Below are 23,259 nucleotides of genomic sequence, written 5' to 3'. Positions count from 1 at the left end.
GCATCAAATGTACCCCCCCAAATATAACTCCTTCCTATTTAGTTTAATACTTTGAAGGTATTAAGAAAAAGTATTTCTGTAGTTATTCAAAAAGATGAGTGACTGCTAAAAGGAGTGATAATGATAACGGGCATTTTGGCTCTGAATAAGTATGTTAACAATCCTTTTTCCCTCAAAAAAAATTAAAAAGAAAAAAATGGAATTTTTTAAAAGCACAATATATCATCAAGATTCAGATATGCTAAAATTTGCCTTGTTCCTGAAAAGATTTTTTTAAACATAGTTCGAAAATGCTTTGGAATACATGCTTTTAAAGATTTTTTTTTTTCCTTTTGTGGCTATACCCACAGCATATGGAAGTTCCCAGGCCAGGGATCAAATACTAGCCACAGTTGTGACCTATGCCACAGCTTCCCCAGCACTATATCCTTAACCCACTGCACCAGGCTGGGGATCAAACCCACACTGCTACAGAGATAACACTGGATCTTCAACCCACTGCGACACAATGGGGACTCGTAAGATCATTTTTGTTAAATGGTTTATGTATTAGTTAAGGCTACACTGGATACCATGACAACTAAACCCTCAAAATTGTTTTTTTTAGGGCCACACTCATAACATATGGAAGTTCCCAGGCTAGGGGTCAAACTGGAGCTACAGCTGCCAGTGTACATCATGGCCACAGCAACGCACAATCCCAGCCACAACATGGTGCAGCAACGCCAGATCCCTGACCCACTGAGCAAAGCCAGGGATCAAACCCATATCCTCATGGCTACTAGTTAGATTCATTTCTGCTGCGCCACAATGGGAACTCCCCCAAAATGTTTAATGACTCAAATCTAAGTCTGTTTCTTATTATAGCAGTATAGATCTAATCAGGAAAGAAAACTCACACAGTGATTTAAACATGAAAAGTTAAATGTAAAGAATTATTAACTATAACAGAGGATTGCAGTAACAAGAGATTGTCTATAAGAAGTAAAAAGAACACAAAAGAACACAGGAATGGGAGATATAAGGATCAGCCACTAATTTTAGGACTGAGAGGACACTCAAAGAGGCTCCTTTTCCTAGGACTGAGACCTTGACCTTGCTGGAGATGGCGTGGTCATGTCTCACTGATTGACAGAGAAGTCTCTATGGTACTGTCTCAGCAGAACTTTGCAGAAATCTGCCAACTAGGGTCCCAGAAAAAGCTATTCAGGGGGAGATGTCTCCCCAGAGGCATTCTTCTACAAAACCACCACAGGAAGCTGCTGGCAGCCAGGTGCTGCTGACCACAAGCACCAGTAGGGCCATGATGGAGAAACTGCATATACCATGGAAGTCTGCTAAGTGACCACACACTGGAACCAGAAAGCATGGTCCTTTCCTCCTTCAGTGTCTCTCCATCATCTACTAGCAAAGCCTCAATAGTCGGGGCAGTGGAAAAACACATAAGAAACCCAAGTCCATTTTCTCAGAGTAACACAAAAACATGAATTTGGAGGTGAGAGGCACTCAGTCAATAACCACTATGTTTGTTCAGGTCAAGTTCACATGGCTGGCCTGATTTGCAGGCAGTTTTACTATAAATGGTGATTTGGAGGCCCTGGCGTTTTCTTCTCTGTGATTTTTCTATCTTTTATATGCAGTGTTAAACATCACAACACTTGGTTATATTAAATTAGTTCGATGGGAAAGATCTTGGAGAATTTCATGAGAAAGTTTTCTAAGGGCAAGGTCTAGACACAGCATGTACATTTCAGCTTATATTCCTTTGACAAGAACTCAATCATGTAGTCTCAATTAGGTCATACCTAACTGTAAGACAGGCTAGAAAATGTAGGTGAGTTGGTGTGCTAGACATAGAGGAAGTGGTACTGGTGACCAGCTAGTCTATTTCTAATATAGATGATTTCTCTTAATTTCTTGTCTCATTATTCCTGGATGCAATGTATCCTACCCATGGTCACCATTACCCCTGGCCTAGGTGATGGTAATGTGTGTGCATATGTATAATGTATGTGCAGCTAAGATTCCTCTGCCCACTGAGTTCCAGATAAGATTTACCCAAACCCTTGATTTCATGTCTTAGAGAGATCTGCAAATTTCCAGAGTTCCTATACTCTCATAGTCCTATAAATGCTTAATTTTTTATTTCATACATCTTTGCCATTCCTCACTGCTTTGAATCATTTGTGAAATCTAGATCTTTCATTGATTTCCACCAAAAATGTTCCTTTACACACTTGTGGGTATAGATGACATGCCCGAAGAAATGAGAATGACAGAGGAGGTTTAAATTGGAGCAGCATAAATAATTTCAAAGTACCTATGAGGCAGCTTCCTGTCCTTTAGTATACACTTCTGGGAAATGTTGGGGGCCCTTCACCTCATCCTGTTTCCTTCCTCACATCAACAGATCCCCCTTGTTTTGTTGTGTAGAACAACTTAACCATTTGTATTTAGTTGTTTAAGTTCCTGCCAACACTAGTGTTCTTGGGGGTCTTACTTTCCATCCTCAAAGAATCTGTATGTGTTCTAAGAGAAATCCATGTGTTGATGGTTAAAGCTAAAATTTTCATGTATTTCATACAAAGTCAGAATGACTTGATATTGACTACAGAGTATATTGAGTTCTACCAGATCAGCCTTCCCAAGATGTGTTCTAACAGTACACCAGTTCTATGAAATAATTTCTAGACAAATAGCAATAATAATAAGTGAGATCCATGATCAAGAAATTTTGAAAATCCCTGAATATTATATTTCTCCTCTTGGAAATTTACATATTAAATTTAAATTTAATATTAGACATATCGAAAGCTGTGAGAAGTCCTGTACTAAGAAACTTGTCTAGCTATGATAACAATGAACATACTTGATCCTATAACCTTTTCTTCACAAAATGCCTGTCAATGTACAAAATGTAGAAGGTCCTGAAGCACTGCAATTTCCAAGTGCCTATGGGACCAAGAAGGAACCAATTATAAGAGTCAGACCAACAACATGGCTAGAATGGGAGCTGCCATGCACTCTGTTCCTGTAAGAGCCCTCTCCGTCCAGAGGTTATTTTGAGCCATCTGGTTATTCCAAGGTCAGGCAGAGCCTCTCAGACACTAAGCAGAAATGAATAGGGAAAAGAAAAGGCAAACTTCCCAGCTGGTGCTGAAAGAGCCTTGTTTTTCCATTTTCAACTTCAAGTCTCCTGAGGCAGGGATTTGGCTGTCTGCCTGACAAATATATTCCCTCTTTTTTTCCTCTTCGGTTTCATCCACTGTGAGATTTCTATGTTCTCCTAAGATAAATTGCTTTGGCTCCCTGCACACCTCCACAATCCCCACGATATTTTACCTTTCATTAATCCTGGTCTTGACTCTTGCTCCTTTGGTCAAAAGTACACTTGGTTTTAACCAAATTTTACAGCAAGTCAACAGTCTAGACAGTACATGACTTTTACTGCCCCTTTGAACCTTGACACTATGAAATAGTTTGACTTTCGCTCTAAAAGAACATATTGAACAATTTTAAAAATAAAATATATATATATGTGTGTGTATATATATATATATAAAATAAGAAACCCTGTTGGGTAGCAAAATTCACTTGAATATTGTCACCAAGGCATGGGCTCACATTTTTATCAGTCTAAAATTGTCTTGAAAACCACAAAGTGTGATATAAATACAGTAAATCATTAATATTTCTTGTCACTTACTGTGAGGAAGTATTCCTGCATTTTGGGTACTTCAGACACCAGAATAAATGTACGTTGAAGTCTCATTCCTTTTCTTCTCAAATAAATGAACTGTTAAAAAAAAAAAAGTAACAGCCACAGTACAATGATTAATCTGTTTTGTGAATTCCAATTTGCTGTCCTAATTAATACAGGCTAGAAAATGAGCCCCTCTTTATTGTGAGGATCATGGATCCTTTTGAAAATAGGATAAAAGAGGACAAAGGGAAAATGGTTTTATGACCCTTATCGGTTAAGCTAGAATTGCTATGAAAAAAAAAAGGAAAGAAAGAAAACCAGATTGGTACCTTGAGCCAAGCAGGTGGGTTTTCTCTCCAGAGTTTAGCCATCCAGGCCAGTTATAGCAACAGCAGCAGACTTGAGGTCCTTCCCCTTTTCTGTGCAGCCGTTTTCAGCAAGGTGGCTGCCCATGCTCGCCTCTAAAATGGAATCTGAGCTTCAGGCAAGGAAAGAGGGAAGGATAAAGGGCAAAAAACTTCTACCACTTGAGTCACTCTGAGTGACTGAGTGTAGTTGAGTCTTACAGCATTTTTCAGTTGCTTCAACCATAACTTCTGCTTACATCCTACTAGTCAGAATTGGGTCTCACGGGCACTCCTGGCTGCAGGAAAGGCTGAGAAGTGCATATTTTCAGCCGGACATGTTGCTGCCCTCAAACAAAATCCAGTGGTGTCTGCCAAATGTCCATATACAAAATGTAGAACTCCTTTCAGGAGATTCTGTCACCGGCAAAGCTCGTTGGGGCCTCTCGGAGAAAAATAAGATGGAATCTAGGTGATAAGGTCTAACCTCCTCTTTTGAGCCTTGTCTAGTTTCTAGTTTCACCTGTAGGAAGTAGTGCTTAGAGATCTTGCACCTAACACCTCGGATTAGAGGAGTTCCCAGGACAGAACCACTGCCCTCCATACCTCAGCGCCAAGTCCTGGGCAGTAGCTGCGCTGGCATCTCGATTCAAGATGGCAGAGGAGGGCTCTCGCCGCTTTTCTAGACGCTATGCCAGCTCCGCTCTTACCTGGGAGCAGCACAGTTGTGCCTGATGGGAGAACTCCGCCCCCTCCCCTGTTGATACCAATAAAGCAGCCCCACCCACGACCTGTGGGGAAGAGTGTGTGCTCCAGAGCCCTACCTCCCAATTTTCCATTGTTTGGTCAAAGAAGGCTTTCTTTTGCTTCTTCTAAATGGAATTCAGTCTTGTTCTCTTGGCTCCAGTGACACTGGGCAGAAAAACTTGAAAGCATTGGTAACAATTCCAGGTTAATAGCCATTGATTTAAGGACAACTCACAGGTAAGGCAGCAAGTGGTTTCCTATTTATTAAAATTGTTAGTGGTCTGTAGATTGGACAATTAATGTTTAACATTAAGGTGGTAGGATGATAAATTGTGTTGCAGGAAAGGGAACTGTCATGTCTTTGCAGCAGTCTTTAGGACAGCCAACTGAGAGTTCTTCCTTTCTTTGTGCAGGAAAGAATTCAAGAGAGCCAGAGTAAAGGGAAAGCAAGTTTATTTAGAGAGAAACACACTCTATAGACAGAATGTGACCGTCTGGGAAGATGAGAGCAGCCCCAGGGCATGGGGTCATAGGTTTTTATGGACTTAGTAATTTCATAGCCTGACAAGTGGGAGGAATGTTTTTGTGATTTCAGGGTAGGATGGGGTTTTCCCACATATTGCCAACTTTTTGGCCACTACCCACTTTTTGGCCTTTTATGGTCCACCTCAGCACTGTCATGGCATAAGGGGGTGATTTTTGATATTACAATGAAGGTATAATAAGCCAAAGGTCAGTGACTGGGCTAGTCTCAAAGCTACCTTGGTTTCAGCTGGTTCCAGTGGGTCTTTCTTGCATCCCAACAGCTGTGCCCCTTCTTCATTATCTGGAGTTTGTGTCCTGCCTCTTTCCCACCTGTCTTAATTGTGTATAATAAAGCAATGCCTGTAGAAGTTTGGGAGTAGTTTCTCTTACATATATCATTTGTGATGCTGTTTCTGGACACAAAAATTATTTGGCTCAACCAGAGGTCTGAATCATAATTGCTAGGGAAGGTGCTCTTGAGTTTTCATCTCTATTAGTGGTTCATGTATAAACTGAAGTTAGAGAACTACTGGCCTGAACTCAAATGTTTTGGAGGGTCAGGAAATAACACAAATGAGTGAATACATAATTATAGGAAATGAGAGAAAGTGGAAAATATGACCCACCTAAAAGAAGTAGACACTACTCAGTGCCTGCTTATGACTACCACATGACAGTGTTGCTCTGGATTTCCAGTTCATTTATTTCAAGGGACGAGGAATATCAAATTTTTATGTAAAATCTGATTTTTAATGGCTGGAAACCGCTTTTAAAATATTTAAAATAACAAGCACCATATGATCCAGCAATTCCACTTCTGGGAATATATCTGAAATCACTGTCCTTTTTTTGCCATTTCTTGGGCCACTCCCATGGCACATGGAGGTTCCCAGGCTAGGGGTCGAATCAGAGCTGTAGCCGCCGGCCTACGCCAGAGCCACAGCAACGCAGAATCTGAGCCGTGTCTGCGACCTACACCACAGCTCTCAGCAACGCTAGATCCTTAACCCGCTGAGCAAGGCCAGGGATCAAACCCACAACCTCATGGTTCCTCGTCAGGTTGATTAACTACTGAGCCATGACAGAACTCCCTGAGATAACTATTTTGAGGAGATATCTTCACCTCTATGTTCATTGCAGCATGATTCACAATAGTTGAGACATGTAAACAAATAGTATCACTAGTGGATGAATGCATAAAGAAAGTGTGTGTGTGTGTGTGTGTGTGTGTGTGTGTGTGTTTACTGTAGTCCCCCGTTATCTCCAGGGGATATGTTCCAAAACTCTCAGTGGATGCCTGATACTGCTGATAGCACTATGTTTTTTATAACTTACATATTATGTGATGAAAGTTAATTTATAAATAAAGCACAGTAAGAGATTAACAAAAATAACAATAAAATCGAATGATTATAACAATATACTATAATAAAAGTTGTGTGAATGAGGTCTTTCTCTCCCTGTCTCTCAAATAACTTACTGTATAAATTTAATGCCTCATCCACCTTAGCTAAGCACTTATCACTCACTATGACTAACTTTTGCAGTTTGAGACAAGATAGCGAAACTAATGAATTTCTTTTTCTCCATTTCACCAATAGAAGATTCATTCTTACTATCGATTTTAGCAAACTCAGCATACAATTTTTCTTTCCTCATTAAATTGAGAACTTTCATCTTTTCACTGAAAGAAAGCACTTTACAGATTCTCTTTGGCACATCTAAATTGCCAGCATCACTACTCTTACATGTTGGGGCCATTATTAAGTAAAATTAGGAATTAAAAATTTTTAATTTTATTTATTTTTTCTATTAAAGTATAGTTGATTTACAATGTTCTGTCAATTTCTGCTGCAAAACAAAATGACCCCATCATATATATGTGTGTATATTCTTTTTCTCATATTATCTTCCATCATGTTGTATCGCAAGTGATTTGATATAGTTCCTGTGCTATACACCAGGACCTCATTTCTTATCCATTCTCAGTGTAATAGTTTTCATCTACTAACCCCAAACCCCCAGTCTTTCCCACTCCCTCCCCCTCCCCCTTGGCAACCACAAGTCTGTTCTCCATGTCTGTGAGTCTGTTTCTATTCTGCATATAGGTTCATTTGTGCCATATTTTAGATTCTACATATAAGTGACATCATATGGTATTTGTCTTTCTCTTTCTGACTTCACTTGGTATGATCATCACTAGGTCCATCCATGTTGCTGCAAATGGCATTATTTTGTCCTTTTTTAAGGCTGAGTAGTATTCCATTTTGTATATGTACCTCATCTTCTTAATCCATTCATCTGTAGTGGACATTTAGGTTGTTTCTATGTCTTGGCTATTGTGAATACTGCTGCAATGAACATAGGGGTGTATGTATCTTTTCCTTTTTTTTTTTTTTTTCCTGAGCCACATCCATGGCATGTGGACGTTCCCAGGCTAGGGGCTGAATTGGAGCCACAGCTACTGGCCACACCACAGCCACAATAACATGGGAGCCAAGCCATGTCTGTGACCTACACCAGAACTCATGGCAGCACCCACTGAGCGAGGCCAGGGACTGAACCCACATCCTGATGGATACTAGTTGGTTTTGTTACAACTGAACTACCTTGGGAACTCTGCAGGTATCTTTTTCAGAGAAAGCTTTCTCCATATATATGCCCAGAAGTGGGATTGCTGGATCATATCATAGTTCTATATTTAGTTTTCTGAAGTACCTCCACACTGTTTTCCATAGTGGTTGTACCAATTTACATTCTCAGCAACAGTGTAGGAGGGTTCCCTCTTCTCCACACCCTCTTCAGCATTTGTTATTTGTAGACTTATTCATGATGGCCATTCTAACTGGTGTAAGAAGGTACCTCATTGTAGTTTTGATTTGCATTTCTCTAAAAATTAGTGATATTGAGCATTTTTTTCATGCATCTGCTGGCTAGCCATATGTCTGAAAGAAATGTCTATTTAGATCTTATGCACATTTTTCAATTGAGTTGTTTCTTTGCGGCTAAGTTTTATGGGTTGTTTTTAATTGAACCCATTACTGTGATACTAAGACAGTGGATCTGATAACTGAGATATCTAAGAAATCCTGCCATTTACAACAACATGGATGAAGCTTGAGGGCATTATGCTAAATGAAGTAAGTCTTACAGAGAAAGACAAGTACTGTATGATCTCACCTATATATAGAATCTATGAAAAATGAACTCATGGAAACAGAGTAAATTGGGGTTTGCCAAGAGCTGAGGGGTAGGGAAAATGGGGAGATGTTATTCAATGGGCATAAACTTCCAGTTTTATGAAGAGTAAATTCTGCAGAGCTAATGTACAACATGGTGATGATGGCTAACAATATTGTATACTTAAAAGTTGTTAAGAGAGTATATTTTAAATGATTTCACCACACAAACAAACAGCAACTGTGAAGTGATGAATGTGTTAACTAACCTTTTTGTGGTCATCATTTCACAATATATATGTATCTCAAATCACATGGTACACTTCATATATATACAATGTCAATTATACAAATATAGTGTCAATTATATCAATAAAGCTGAAAAATATTTAAAAGAAACTTTTTTAACAAATGTTTCTAAAACAACTAGATGTCCAAATGCAAAAATGTGAATCTAGATAACGACTTTATGCCTTTCACAAAAATTGTTAAAAATGAAGTGATTAACTCAAAATGGATCATAGATCTAATGTAAAACACAAAGCTATAAAGCTCCTCTGATATAACATAGGAGAAAAGTCCAGCTGACGTGGGTATGGCTTTTTAGGTACAACACCAAATGTATGATACAGTAAAGAAATAATTGATAAACTGGGCTTCATTAACATTAAAAAACTTCTGTTCTATGAAAGAAAATGCCAAGAGCCTGAGAAGACAAGCCACAGGCAGAGAGAAAATGTTTGCTAAAGACCCATCTAATAAAATAGTGTTATCCATGCACCCACATGTTCATTGCAGCACTATTCACAATAGCCAAGACATGGAAACAACCCAAATGTCCATCAACAGACGACTGGATTAGGAAGATATGGTATATATATACAATGGAATACTACTCAGCCATAAAAAAGAACGAAATAATGCCAATTGCAGCAACATGGATGGAACTAGACACTCTCATACTAAGTGAAATAAGTCAGAAAGAGAAAGACAAATACCATATGATATCACTTATATCTGGAATCTAATATATGGCACAAATGAAACTTTCCACAGAAAAGAAAATCATGGACTTGGAGAATAGACTTGTGGTTGCCAAGGGGGAGGGGGAGGGAGTGGGGTGGTTGGGGAGCTTTGGGTTAATAGATGCAAACTATTGCCTTTGGAATGGATTAGCAATGAGATCCTGCTGTGTAGCATTGGGAACTATGTCTAGTCACTTATGATGGAGCATGATAGTGTGTGAAAATAGAATGTGTACATGTATGTATAACCAGGTCACCATGCTGTACAGTAGAAAAAAAAATGTACTGGGGAAATAATGATTAAAAAAATAGTGTTATCCAAAAAGAAAATTAACAACCCAATTAAAAAATGAGCAAAAGACCCAGATACCTCACTGAAGAATATTCAGATGGCAAATAAGGATATAAGAAGATAGAGAATTGCAAATTAAAGCAACAATGATATACCACTGCATACTCATTAGATTGGCAAAAATTCAGAACACTGATAATGCAAAATGCTGATAAAGCTATAAAACAACAGAAATTCTCATTCATTGATGATGGGGATGTAAAATGGTATGGCCACTTTGGAAGACAGTTTGCAGTGTCTTACAAAGATGAACATACTCCTACTACACAACCCAAGAGTTGTGTTCCTTGGTATTTATCCAGATGATTTGAAAATGTATGTCCATGCAAAAACCTGCACACAAATGTTTATAGGAGCTTTCTTAATAATTACCAAAGCTTGGAAGTAACTAAGAAATTGTTTAGTAGGTGAATAAATAAATAAACAGATAATGGACTATTATTCAATACTAAAAAGCAATGAGCTCTCAAATCATGAAAAAACATGAAGGAAACTTAAATGCATATTACTAAATGAAAGTAGCCAATCTGAAAAGGCTGCATACTGGATGATTCTAACCATATGACATTCTGGAAAAGGCAAAACCATAGAGACAGTAAGATGATTAGTGTTTTCCATGAGTTAAAGAGGTTTAGTGGCAGGGCAGAGTAGGCATCAGGGGAGAAGAATAAATAGGCAGAGCACGGAGGAAATTTAGGGCAGTGAAACTATTCTGTATGAAACTACAAGGTGGATATGTACCATAACACATTTTTCAAAACTTATAGAACATACAACACCAAAAGTGAACCCTAATGTGAACTATAGACTTTTGATGATAATGATATATCAGTGTAGATTCCTAAGTTGTAATAAACGTGACACAAGATGTTGGTAGTGGGAAAGGTTTGAGGAGGGGCTATACGAATTCTCTTTACTTTCCCCTAATTGTGCTGTGAACCTAAAACTGTTCTAAAATTCAAAGTTTATTAATTTAAAAAATATTTAGAAAACTTGTGTTGGTAGATCAAAGCAGGTCTTTTGGTTGCCAATTTAATCTCTAAGCCAGAGTATAAACTTGCATTTTTGGAATTAAAAGAATATTAGAGATTATCTAATTCAGGACAGTAATCTTATAAGTGAGAACATTTAGGCTCAAAAAGTAAGTGATTTGACCATGATAGAAGAGCTAGTATTGACAGAACCTATCCAAGTACCCAGACCACCAAACCCTTGTATGAATTTGCTTTCATGCATAATCTTGACAGGTAGTAGCCCTCAAATTTTAGCTTTAGGAGAGATCATTATTCTCTATAATAGTAATATCGGTAATATTTTATATTTATACAAAAATAAGAGGCATGTTTTACTTCCCATCAGTACAATATAGTATCTCCCCACAAAACACCCTCCAACAAAGATTAAAAAGAGATTAAAAAAATATATTTCAACTTAAAAATACTTCATTCTGGAGTTCTGGCGTGGCGCAGTGGTTAGCGAATCCGACTAGGAACCATGGGGTTGCAGGTTCGGTCACTGCCCTTGCTCAGTGGGTTAATGATCCGGCATTGCCGTGGGCTGTGGTGTAGGTTGCAGACGCGGCTCGGATCCCGCTTTGCTGTGGCTCTGGCGTAGGCCAGTGGCTACAGCTCTGATTCGACCCCTATCCTGGGAACCTCCATATGCTGCGGGAGCGGCCGAAAGAAATAGCAAAAAGACAAAAAAAAAATACTTCATTCTGCTTAAAAATACACAGGCCATGAACAGAACAGAACGGAAGTAGACAGTAAGAGATAGAGCTGGCCCTTGAACCTACAGAACTCAGGATTCTTAAGAGGCAGGGGTGCTCAGTCTTCTGGAGTTATGGGTGCTTAGAGTGCTGTGGGCAGGCTCTCTGTGAGTAGAGTGGAGGACTTCTCCAGCTAAGAATGCAACCTCTAGCAAGCTGTAGCTATTGTTCAGGTTCTTTGCTTGAGTTTTGGTAGGAGAAGGGATAGCCACCAGGCAGCACCTGGGTCAAGGCCTTTTCAGACTAAATCTGTAACTGTCCCTGACATTACCATGGGATGAGATATTTAATGAGAATCCCAAGCCACCAGTTTCTGAGCCATGGATACAGGTGAAGGCAAACAAAAATAGGCAAAAGAAGGATGAATACAAAATGCAAACAAAACCCACCACTTTACACATGAACAAATAGAGTCTTGGATTTGTTACATATCTTGCTTAGTGTCCAGTACTGGAGTCAGGATTCAAACCCAGGCATTCTGGCTCCTGAACCTGTGCTCTTGACTTCAATAACACACAGCCTCCCCAGTGAAATGCGATCTGCAGAGAGCCTAGCAATTGGAATGACTTGTTTTTCACAGAAGCAACTACTTTATTTTGTTACTGAGGTAAATGTTATATACACTGCGTTATGCAGCTCTTTCTATGAATTTTGATAACTCTGCCATAGTCCACCATTGTTTTGATTTCTATCACTGTAGATTAGCTTTGCCTGTTCTTATGTGAATGGAATCATAGTTTGAGCTCATTTGAGTCTAGCTTCTTTCACTCAATGTTTTTAAGTTTTAACCATGTTGTAGCATGTATCTGGTTCATCATGTTTGAGCAGTACTCCATAGTATGGATACACCACAGTTTGTTTATTATCCATTTTCTTATCGATGGACACTTAGATTGTTTCCATTTCTTAGCTATTATAAATAAAGCTGCTATGAACATTTTTTACATGTCCTCTTTTTTGACAAAAATTTCCATCTCTTTGTGGTAAATATCTGGGAATAGAATTGCTGAATCATAGAGTAGATATTTTCTAGCAGTTTTTTAGAGTGATATTACTATTTTATGCTCTTAACCACATTGTTTCAATCCCTGCCCACCTTCAATGAACTGCTTCTAGTGGGGGACAAAATGATAACCTCATTGTAGTTTTAATTTTCATTCCTTTATGAATAATGATGCTGAGCAGTTTTTCATGTGCTTATTAGCTATTCACACATCTTCTTATGTGAAATTTCTGTTTAAATCTTTTGCTCATTTTAATTGGGTTGATTGTCTTAATATTGATTTGTAGGAGTCTCTATATTTACTGAATACAAGTTCTTTGCTTGATATATGTGTTGCAAGAATTATTGCTCAGCCTATGGCATACCTTTCATTTTCTTTACATATCTTTTAAAGAGCAGAGTTTTAAATTTTCATTAAGTCTAATTTATCCTCTTCTTTCCAGAATATTTGTAGTTTCAGCTTTTATGTTTAAGTCTATGATCCATCTCAAAATGTTTGTGAATTGTATGAGGTTGAGATCAAGGATAATTATCTTTCACACATTAATTGAGTTGTTATAAAACCAACTGTTGAAAAAAAAATTTCCTTTCTCCATTGAAATTCTTAATACCTTTGTTAAAAATCTATTGACCATAAAAGATGAGTCTGTTTCTGAATTCTACTCTGTTCCACTGATTTTTCTATCCTTATACTAATATCACACTATCTTAATTACTTAAAGTCAAATAGTGTATGTCCTGCAACTTTGTTCTTTTTCCATATTGTTTTGTTCTAAGTTCTTTTATTTTAAAATAAATTTTAGACTCACCTTGTTGGTGTCTACCAAAAAAAAAAAAAAAAAGCCCACTGCTATTTTAAGTGGGATTCCACTGAATCTCTATATCCATTTGGGAGAATTTACGTCTTAAAAATATAGGATGATCTCATTCATTAAAACAATATAATCTCCCATTTATTTAAGTTGCTTGGAATTTCTCTTAGAAATCTTTTTCGTTTGCTTTGTGGAAGTTGTGGACACTCTTATTAAATATAGTCACAAGTATAAAGGGCTTTTGATGCTATTATAAAGCATACTACTTTAAAGTTACATTTTCCAAATGTTTGTTACTAATATATGGAAACACTGATATTTCTACTGTTCCAGATTTACCACATAGAAAATAATTTAAAAAATTTTTAAAGGGTTCCTAGGAAAACTCTGAGGTTATATGGATTTGACATATCAAAAAAAAATCAAAATTAGTTCCTTCCATCCAAATGGCCTATTCTTTCTAATTCTAAGATTGCAGTAGCTTATCAATGATCAAGCAGTTCCAACACATATTTAACTTTTAACTTGTAGCTTCATTTTCTTTTGGAGACCACTACATTGAGTCAAGATCCTATAATCTAATGATTTCACTATTTTAGTTGTCTCTAGGTAGAGATGTTTTATCTTTTAAATTTCTCTACTTGATGACTTTTCATTGCTCTCAAAATAAAATTGACTGAAAGCCTACAAAACTTTGGATAACCTGTTACTCACCTCCCTTCCATAACTTTCATATTAGAAGTAGTAGTGTCCCTGATATCTCATAAACCTGCATTATCCTTTGACAGTTTGATCATCACTGTAATTAAACAAATGCTTGTAAAATTATGTTTTATATTTGTCCCCTCCAGACTCACATTCACCTAAAAAATGTAAAGATTGTGTCATCTGATTCAGTCTTTATTCCCAGAACCTAGTACAGCACCTAACACACAGTAGGCATTGTGTATTTTTAAGAGAATAAGTGTAAGTATCATAACAATATCAGTTTAAAATTTTAAAAGGTATGGTAAAATAGCCTATATTTTAAAAGCCGGAAATAATGAAGTGCAAACTCTACCATGCAAACAGAAGATGATGTAACCATAATCATTCCCACAATTTTCAAAGGTCTTAATTCTTCCAATTGCAACATCAGTCATGGCTGCTGCTACTGGTCTAGATCTTGTATTTCAGTATCTCACAAGGGGAACTGTCCCTAGCCTTACCATTTGACCTTAATGTTTAACTAGTCCATCTTACTTTATTAATGAGAGCTAGTACTTAACACAAATAGCTGGAAGAAGAAAAGAGCTATTTAAAAGTAAAACGTAATTTTTATTCATCTGTTTCATATCTTAAAGGGAGAAACAGCAGAAAAGCAAATGAAAATACACATGGACAAAATATACAATAGTTTAACCATGCATACTAATGGGAAAGGAAATTAATATTGATTGATTGACTTCTCTAGAAGTGTGTTAAACAGGAATGTCAGCGCTAAAACTCCCCTAGTCCAATGTAGTCAGGCCTCCACCAAGCCATTTTCTCTTCCTCCTTGGACTAACAGAATTTTTTATATACAGCTGTACAACTTACTGAATAACCACATAACAATGTATCTGTGCCTCAGTTTGCTCATTTATAAAAGTGAGATAATGCTGATACTAACCTGGTTATCTATAATGAGATGTCGCACCTAAGATGTTTAATCACAGTACTTAGTATGTGGCAATGAATCATAACTGCTAACTCATTATTACTAGTATATAATATGTATTCATGGAGATTTGATAAGTTTTCTTGGCATAAAATTCCAATGTCAGTCCCTAGTTCTATCAGTTCTTTCTCTAGTTAAACCTCAAAGTTTTTATGTACAATTTAAATTCATCAGAATCATTTGTAAAGCCATTGTTTAGTCCCACTCACAGCAGTTGTTGCCCCTTTGTTAATGAGTTCTTTTGTTCAGTGGGCTGTCCAATTACTTGACCTTTTACTCTAGCTCATAACTGACACCTAGATTTTATAGGGTGGCCATTTTACACCCTTCACTTTTTTTTTTTGCAAACCCTTGTCTGTTACTGATGGCTCGAATATGGATGGCTATCTGATACATATCATAAGGACAACAAATATTTCTTCTCTTATGGTGCTTTTGCATAAAATACAATTGATCCACCTCCCAAATCACTGTAGGATATAAATTCTCTATTTACATATTTTATCACAGTTATTTCCATCTTTGCTTCTTTGCCATTGTTCCCAACAACATGTCTGGACTCTAATAGCATTGAGGTCTTTTTTCCTCTGTTATGAAATTTAGAAGCACATTCCAGCACATCCAGGGCCAAGCACGAAGGAGAATATCCAAGAGGAAATGACATCTTCCCTTCCTTCTGGCAAGTGTGTGCTGCCCATCCATGCCAGACATGGAGGACCCCATTACCTCAGGCCTATTGAGATGACATGCCAACTTCATCTGGCTCCTTCCATGGCAGTCACTCATCTAGTCCCATTGCACACACATGACATTGCAAAGTGAAAAATGTGAAAAGATTCCAACATTAAAGAGGCATGTAGCAATACCAAGAACTTTTGGAAATACCAAGAATTTTTTAGGACGTGGTTCAGTGGCAATGCTGCTAGACAGCAGGTCTTCAAAACTCATTTCTGCCTCAGCAAATACTGAAACCCATCAAGTTTTCTAGTGGTAAGCCTAAGGTGGAAGCTTGGGGAAAATAGAAGTTCCTTCCGTCCAGAATCCTTTAAACAAAATAGGCCTAGCCAGATAATGTGGCAGCAAAGACATCTAAATGTCCAGGTGGATGGTCGCCAGTATTGACCAGACTCTGGTTTGCTCTTTTATTCTCTCTCTGACTTTGATCCTCCTTTAATTCTGACTTTGACTCCTAATATTCATCTTAGAAGCCTTACAATGGGAATTCATCTCAGACAACATATCTCTAGCCAGATCCTTAGCAATATTTTGTGGTTCTCACATGGTTTTTCTCCCAGGCTTTAAATACTGAGGATGGTGAAGAATTGATTCTGCTTTCTCCCCAGGTTCTGCAGGCCCTGGTGGGACTAGGAAATATCAGGCCAGTGGAATCGAAGAGACCCCATTTATAGCCTTACCTTCTATATATAGGGATGAAGCTTTACTCTTACAGATACAATAGTGTAATAAACTACAGAAAACTCATTAAGTAGGACATCAATACAAGAATTAAATCAAAACACTTAAGAAATTAAGACTTTTTCTACTTTCTTATACAGTTCTTTGAGACTAATGGCAATTATTAAATTCCTACTTATTAGAAAATTCTCTTCAAATTCAGAAGAGATCAATTCTTACACAATCTTAATTAAAAGCCAAATGTATTCTCTATGAAGTGTTTTCTTCTGGACTTCCAAATCTCTTTATAGCCCTCTTTTTAATTTTCATAAAGATATGTTTAGGTGTTCCCATTGTGGTTCAGTGGGTTAAGAACCCAACATACTGTCTGTGAGGATGTGGGTTCGATCCCCAGCTTCACTCAGTGGGTTAAGGATCCAGCATTGCTGTGAGCTGTGATGTAGGTCACAGATGGGGCTTGGATCCTGTGTTGCTGTAGCTGTGGTGTAGGCTGCAGCTCCATTTAACCCCTAGCTTGGGGACTTCCATATGCCACAAGTGCAGCCATAAAAAAAAATGTATATTTAGAGTCATATAGTTTTATAAGGCTTGTGGAAGGGAAATTGTCTCTTCTTCCACCCCATTTCTTGCTCCACATAAGTAGCTATTTACAACTTTCTTTGATGATTCTTAAATGCTAAATACCAAACTTATTCTTTGTTTTTAAGATTTAGGCATTTTTATTAATCTATAAATAAGTAATCAACAGTTGTACAATTGTGAATAAAGGTTTTATCTAATACAGTAATTAAAGCATAAATTTTCTTTTGGAAACTTTTCAGAACTGTTTCCATTTTACAATTGAGTGATATGCTATAGTTTAATAACTTTCCCTCCTGTTGGATATTATTTCCAACTCAAAGGAAAAGTGGACTTACCTGAAGTAAAAATTAAAATATAGTCTTGATTTAGGAAGTCAGAAAGCAATACAACATTTTCTCACAGAAGAATTTTCAACTCTGGAGTGAGAATTCTTTGGGGACTCTTGACAGATGGACACTTGCTTTAAGAACAGAGTTCCATAGAACTGGAAGATTTACTAGCGTGTCCTTAGGAATTAATACCCAGTGTGCCAGCTGGATGGAAAATGTGACCCCTGATGTCTTGCTGAAAAACAAAAACAAAATAAACTAAAAAGATAACCTATTGTCACACAATACTTTGAATATGATTCAAATAAAAATGTTTATGAAATTTAAGGTTATCTTTGTCAGCAGGAATATTGTAGAAGAGGAGATGAGTCATTTAAAATATAGCAATTCCTCCTCATTCGGAGCAGAAAGACAGCTATCCTAACACTGCCAGGCAGCTGCCCTGCCTTGACGTCTAGAATGTGGATGGCCCACAGGGAGAGGGGATGAGTGATGATGAAGATGACAAGCACTGACATCACTGCAAGTCTTGTTAAAGGTCAGAAAAGCCATCCAAGAAGCTGTGGGACTTAACCCTCAGATGGCAGGTTTCAAGCCCAGTCATTTGAGTGATGTGGCTATTTTACTTCTTAAATTTTCAAGAAATAGTTATAATTCCTGCCACACTATTGTAATCTCAAATTATTTTTCAATTTAGTAACTAAAAATTAAAATACACAGTACTGTAAGTGGTAACAGTAGGGGCATTAAATTAGGACAGTGGAAACAGCCTCCTCAAAGTAAATACATGAGCCTTTTTAAGTCTCTACACCTTTGCATATTCATTTTTGTTTTCATAAAGTCCTCCTCTTCCCATAATTCATTCTCTTGCTGTTGGCCATTGAAGTACTTACCATCCAAGACCAGGGCTCCACTCATCTCCTCTACAAGGATTTGTTAGAAGCTAATTCTGTGCTCAGCTGACAGAAGCTGTTCTACACCTCCCTCGGGATATGCTACCCCATCACTTGCCTGTGTTTCCTTTCCTAGCTCCCCTAGCTCACCTTGTCCCAAGATTGCTGTCTTTATCTCAACAATCTCTTCCCACATACCTATGAATTACTCTGAGAGCCTCTTGACCCGAAGCTGAAGAAGGCCTAACCCAGAGATGTGTTACAGGAGGTATAGTGGGATGTTCATGTTGTCTATTGAAGGTTCTCACATTCTGAGCTTAGAGAACCATCAAAGGCATTGCCAACCACTTCACTGCAGGGACTGTTTAGAGGTGTCAGTTCAAAAACTATATCACAAGGCTAATGAGGACTCCACACAGCTCAAAACATTTTTATTTTGTTTTATTTTATTTTACTTTTATTTATTTATTTATTTTCCTTTTTAGGGCTGCACCCGTAGCATATAGAAGTTCCCAGGCTAGGGGTCGAATTGGAGCTGTAGCTGCTGGCCTACACCACAGCCACAGCAATGCAAGATCCAAGCTACATCTGCAACCTATGCCTCAGCTCATGGCAGCACCAGATCCTTAACCAACTGAGCAAGGCCAGGGATTGGATCCACATCCTCATGGATACTAGTCAGATTCATTTCTGCTGCACCACAATGGGAACTCTCAGCTCAAAACATTTTAAAGGGAAGGACTAAGAGAGAGAATCTGCCCTTTTAAGTAATTGAACATTTTTTATAGACTATTCTCCTTCCCACAGTGGTAGAAATTCAGGGGGCTCCTTCCCCTTTACACAGCAAAGAAAGATGACTCCATCTAGAATGTGGATGGCCAATAATATAACTAGAAATATAATAATATAACTAGAAATATCAATGTAAAATTTTATTTTCTTAATTTGGGTTCTAGAAAAAACCTCGAGACAGTAATTCAAGTAATTCAAAAAACCTCGAGAATTTATCTATTTGGGAGGTATGGAAAGTATTGGTAAGGGAAAGGGGAAGTAAGAAAGGGAAGGGACGGCAACTGGAGGTTAATCCTTTCAAGAAATTCAAAGTTAACACATACCTAAGAAATTCAGAGTCAGAGTAAAACACATGCCTAAGAATTTACCCCCAGCAAGGGAGCTGTAGCTGCTGGCCTACACCAACTCTGGTCAGTAATTTGTTGAAAGCTCCCTGGGTAGAGGGTGGTGGCAATATCCTAAATCTGAGTTTGCCTTGGGTGATACAGGGATGGCAAAGTGGACTCAGTAGGAAGAGAGAAGGCCTGAGGTGCCTGGACAACTAGAGTCCTACTAAGGGTGCTAGCCAGTAACCTAACAGGAGTGCAAGTCTCTTGTATTCTAGTAGCACTTGAACTGTACAAATCGAGCACTATTATTTTTTAAATTTTTTATTATAGTTGATTTACAATTTCTACTCTACAGCAAAATGACCCAGTTATACATATATATACACTCTTTTTCTCACAGTATCCTCCATCATGTTCCATCACAAGAAATTATTCCGTTCCCTCCGCTATATACCAGGATCTCATTGTTTATCCACTCCAAATGCTGTAGTTTGCATCTACTAACCCCAAACTCCCAGTCCATTCCATTCCCTCCTCCTCCCTCTTGGCAACCACAAATCTGTTCTCCATGTCTGTGAGTTTGTTTCTTTTCTGTAGATAGGTTCATTTGTGCCATATATTAGATTCCAGATATAAGTGATATCATATGGTATTTGTCTTTCTCTTTCTGGCAATTCATTTAGTATGAGAATCTCTAGTTCCATCCATGTTGCTACAAATGGCATTATTTTGTTCTTTTTATGGCTGAGTAGTACTCCATTGTGTGTATATACCACATCTTCTTAATCCATTCATCTGTCAACGGACATTTAGGTTGTTTCCATGTCTTAGCTATAGTGCTGCAATGAACATAGGAGTGCATGTATCTTCTTCAATGAAAGTTTTGTCTGGATATATGCCCAGGAATGGGATTGTTGGATCATATGGTAGTTCTTATTTAGTTTCCTGAGGTACCTCCTTACTTTTTTCCATAGTGGTTGTACCAATTTACATTTCCACCAACAGTACAGAAATGTTCCCTTTTCTCCACATCCTTTCCAGCATTTGTTATTTGTAGACTTACTAATGATGGCCATTCTGACCAGTGTGAAGTGGCACCTCATTGTAGTTTTGATTTGCATTTCTCTAGTAATGAGTGATGTTGAGCATTTTTTCACATGCCTGTTGGCCATCCATATTTCTTCTTTAGAGAAATGTCTATCCAGGTCTTCTGCCTATTTTTCAACTGGGTTGTTTGGTTTTTTTTGCTATTGAGTTGTATGTTCCTATATTTTGGAGATCAAGCCCTTATCAGTTTTATTATTTGATACTATTTTCTTCCATTCCATAGGTTGTCTTTTCTTTTCTTTTCTTTTTTTTTTACAGTTTCCTCTGCTATGCAAAAGCTTTTAAGTTTGATGAGGCCCCAAGTCTCCCAAGTAGAAACAAAAACACAAATACACAAGCTGAGCCCTTTATAATTTCAATATCCATTGCTTTTTTGTATTTCACTTGACTACTTTCTACCTATGAAATAATATTTCAGTAAGAGAGGAAACTGAGTTTTTGGAGGAGTGGCAGTTTGACTTAATATCCAAGACTCTTAACTTTCAAATTAACTTTCATTGTACCTGTGAACCTCCTATCCCTCTTTGACATGCCATTTTAAAAATTATCAATGCCAACACCAGTATATGGCTCTTGCCCTGAATATGAATGATGATGCCAGTTTTCTTGTCCAAGTTATGCTCATTTGATTCTATCTCTACTGAAACAATACATCAAAGGTAACAAAAAGATTCACTACATATTCAGAGTGGGATGAGAGACCTCTTAGGCAATATAAATAGTTATAAGCTCATTCATTTTTTCCCTATGTTTTCAGCTACCTATGAGGTAGAAATAAAAACTATTGTGAAACAAGTGGAGAAACACTGTCTGTATTAAGGGCCATACAACAAGATTGAATGTATTTGGTGGGCTTTCTCCAATCAGGCATATTTCTATATTCCTGAAAAGGAATATTCAGGGATGTGGAAAATGGAGGGAAAGCCTATGACATGACCCTGTTATAGTCAGTAAAAAATTCTATTATGGGTAGTATTTTTCCCTTGTAAAGAGCCAGCATATATGGTTGAATAAATGGTTACTTCAACTGATATTTTTCCCCTCTAGTGTTTTGGCTTTTCTTTGTGACTTTTTTGGAGTTTTTCCACCTTAGAAGTATCAAGGGCTCACATTGGCTAATTTTTTGTAAAAATTTGATTTCTTTTCGGTATCCCACATAGACCAATAAAATGATGATTGGTAGCTGTTTAGTAACAGTAAGACGTAAGAGAATGATTCATGGATGGTTATATACTTTCAAAAGCTTTAGTCATTATGCATCTGAAAGAAAAACAACAAGCTCCACAGAGAGCTATGATGCATATATGTTAATGTGTACAGATTCACATAATATCTATAAAGGAAATAAAACAATAACTGGGAAGATCATCATTATGTCTGTAAGAAATTTATTTTCTTAAAATACTAGAACACAATTTGAACATCTTTATATGAGTGGGGGAAAATGTGAGTGTTTCTTTCCTTCAAAATTGGGACTGTTTTTGTAGTTTAATTCAGAATAATTTCCTAATCAAGCCTGCATGGAGAATGGCAGCTCACCATTATAGTTACAGAACATGAGTTTTCTGCTAACAAAATGATAAATCATTTATCCTACAATGTTGTGAGGCAAAGGGTTATAAAAGTTAAAATTTCATGGTCTTTGACCTCTTGGAGATTGAGTTCAAATATAGAAGACAATTAACTAAACAGGCAAGTGTAATGCAAAATAAGTACAAATTAAGGCACTATGGGACTACATAGGAAGGACAGCCAACCCAGTCTTGGGATTCAGAGAAGGTTCACAGTTGGCTTTGTGAGATACGGAGGAGCTAAAAATATATTCCAGGCAAGATCACTATTGTAGAGGCAAAGGAAAGTTCAGCACCCTTGGAGAACAGAAGCTAGTTCTGATGGGCTACACAGTAATGAGCAAAGACTATAGTCTGGTAACAAATGGGGCTGGAAAGGTAATGGCCCTACAAATCATGTTAAAAAGTTGGAAACCTGTCTAAATATAGTAATTCATTAAGGAGACTTCAGGAAGAAAGTGTGATAATCTTGTGCACTTTTGAAAAATTACTTTGGCTATACCATGGAGACTATTCGTAGCAAATGTAAGACTTGTAGACAAGGAAATCCCTAGGATGCTGTAGCAATAATTCAGACAAAAGACAATGGTCACCTGAAACAGAGTGGTGGTAATAAGTATAGTGAAAAAAAGATCAATTTGAAAGATATTTAAGTAGACTTTGTGGGCTCTGGTGATCAGTTGGATACCACCAGGAAGGACAAGGACTGATCAGGACTTCCGGCTTGAGCAACTGGATGAGTGCTGTGCACTACTGAAGATTGGAAACAAAGGAAGAGATGCAGCTTTTACATGTATAAGACACTCCTTGGAAATAGAATTGTTATTTTCATAATAACACTACTATAGTTGTTTAAAATTACCTCAAAAGTTTTTGCTTTGCTACCAATTACATAGAATATACACTTTACAGGTGAAAAATTCAAGGCTTTAAGAAATTAAATGACTTGCCCAAGACTACATAGATCATAAATGGTGACACCAGGACTGAAGCAAGATCTTATGTTTCTAATATCATCGCTTATTGTGCTCTGGCTCTCTTCCCTAGAAGCTGCATTAACTCTTATGAGCCACAGGGATAATG

The sequence above is a fragment of the Phacochoerus africanus genome, chromosome 1 (assembly GCF_016906955.1).
Source record: "Phacochoerus africanus isolate WHEZ1 chromosome 1, ROS_Pafr_v1, whole genome shotgun sequence".
Lineage (NCBI taxonomy): Eukaryota > Metazoa > Chordata > Mammalia > Artiodactyla > Suidae > Phacochoerus > Phacochoerus africanus.
Note: the sequence above shows the minus strand (reverse complement) of the source record.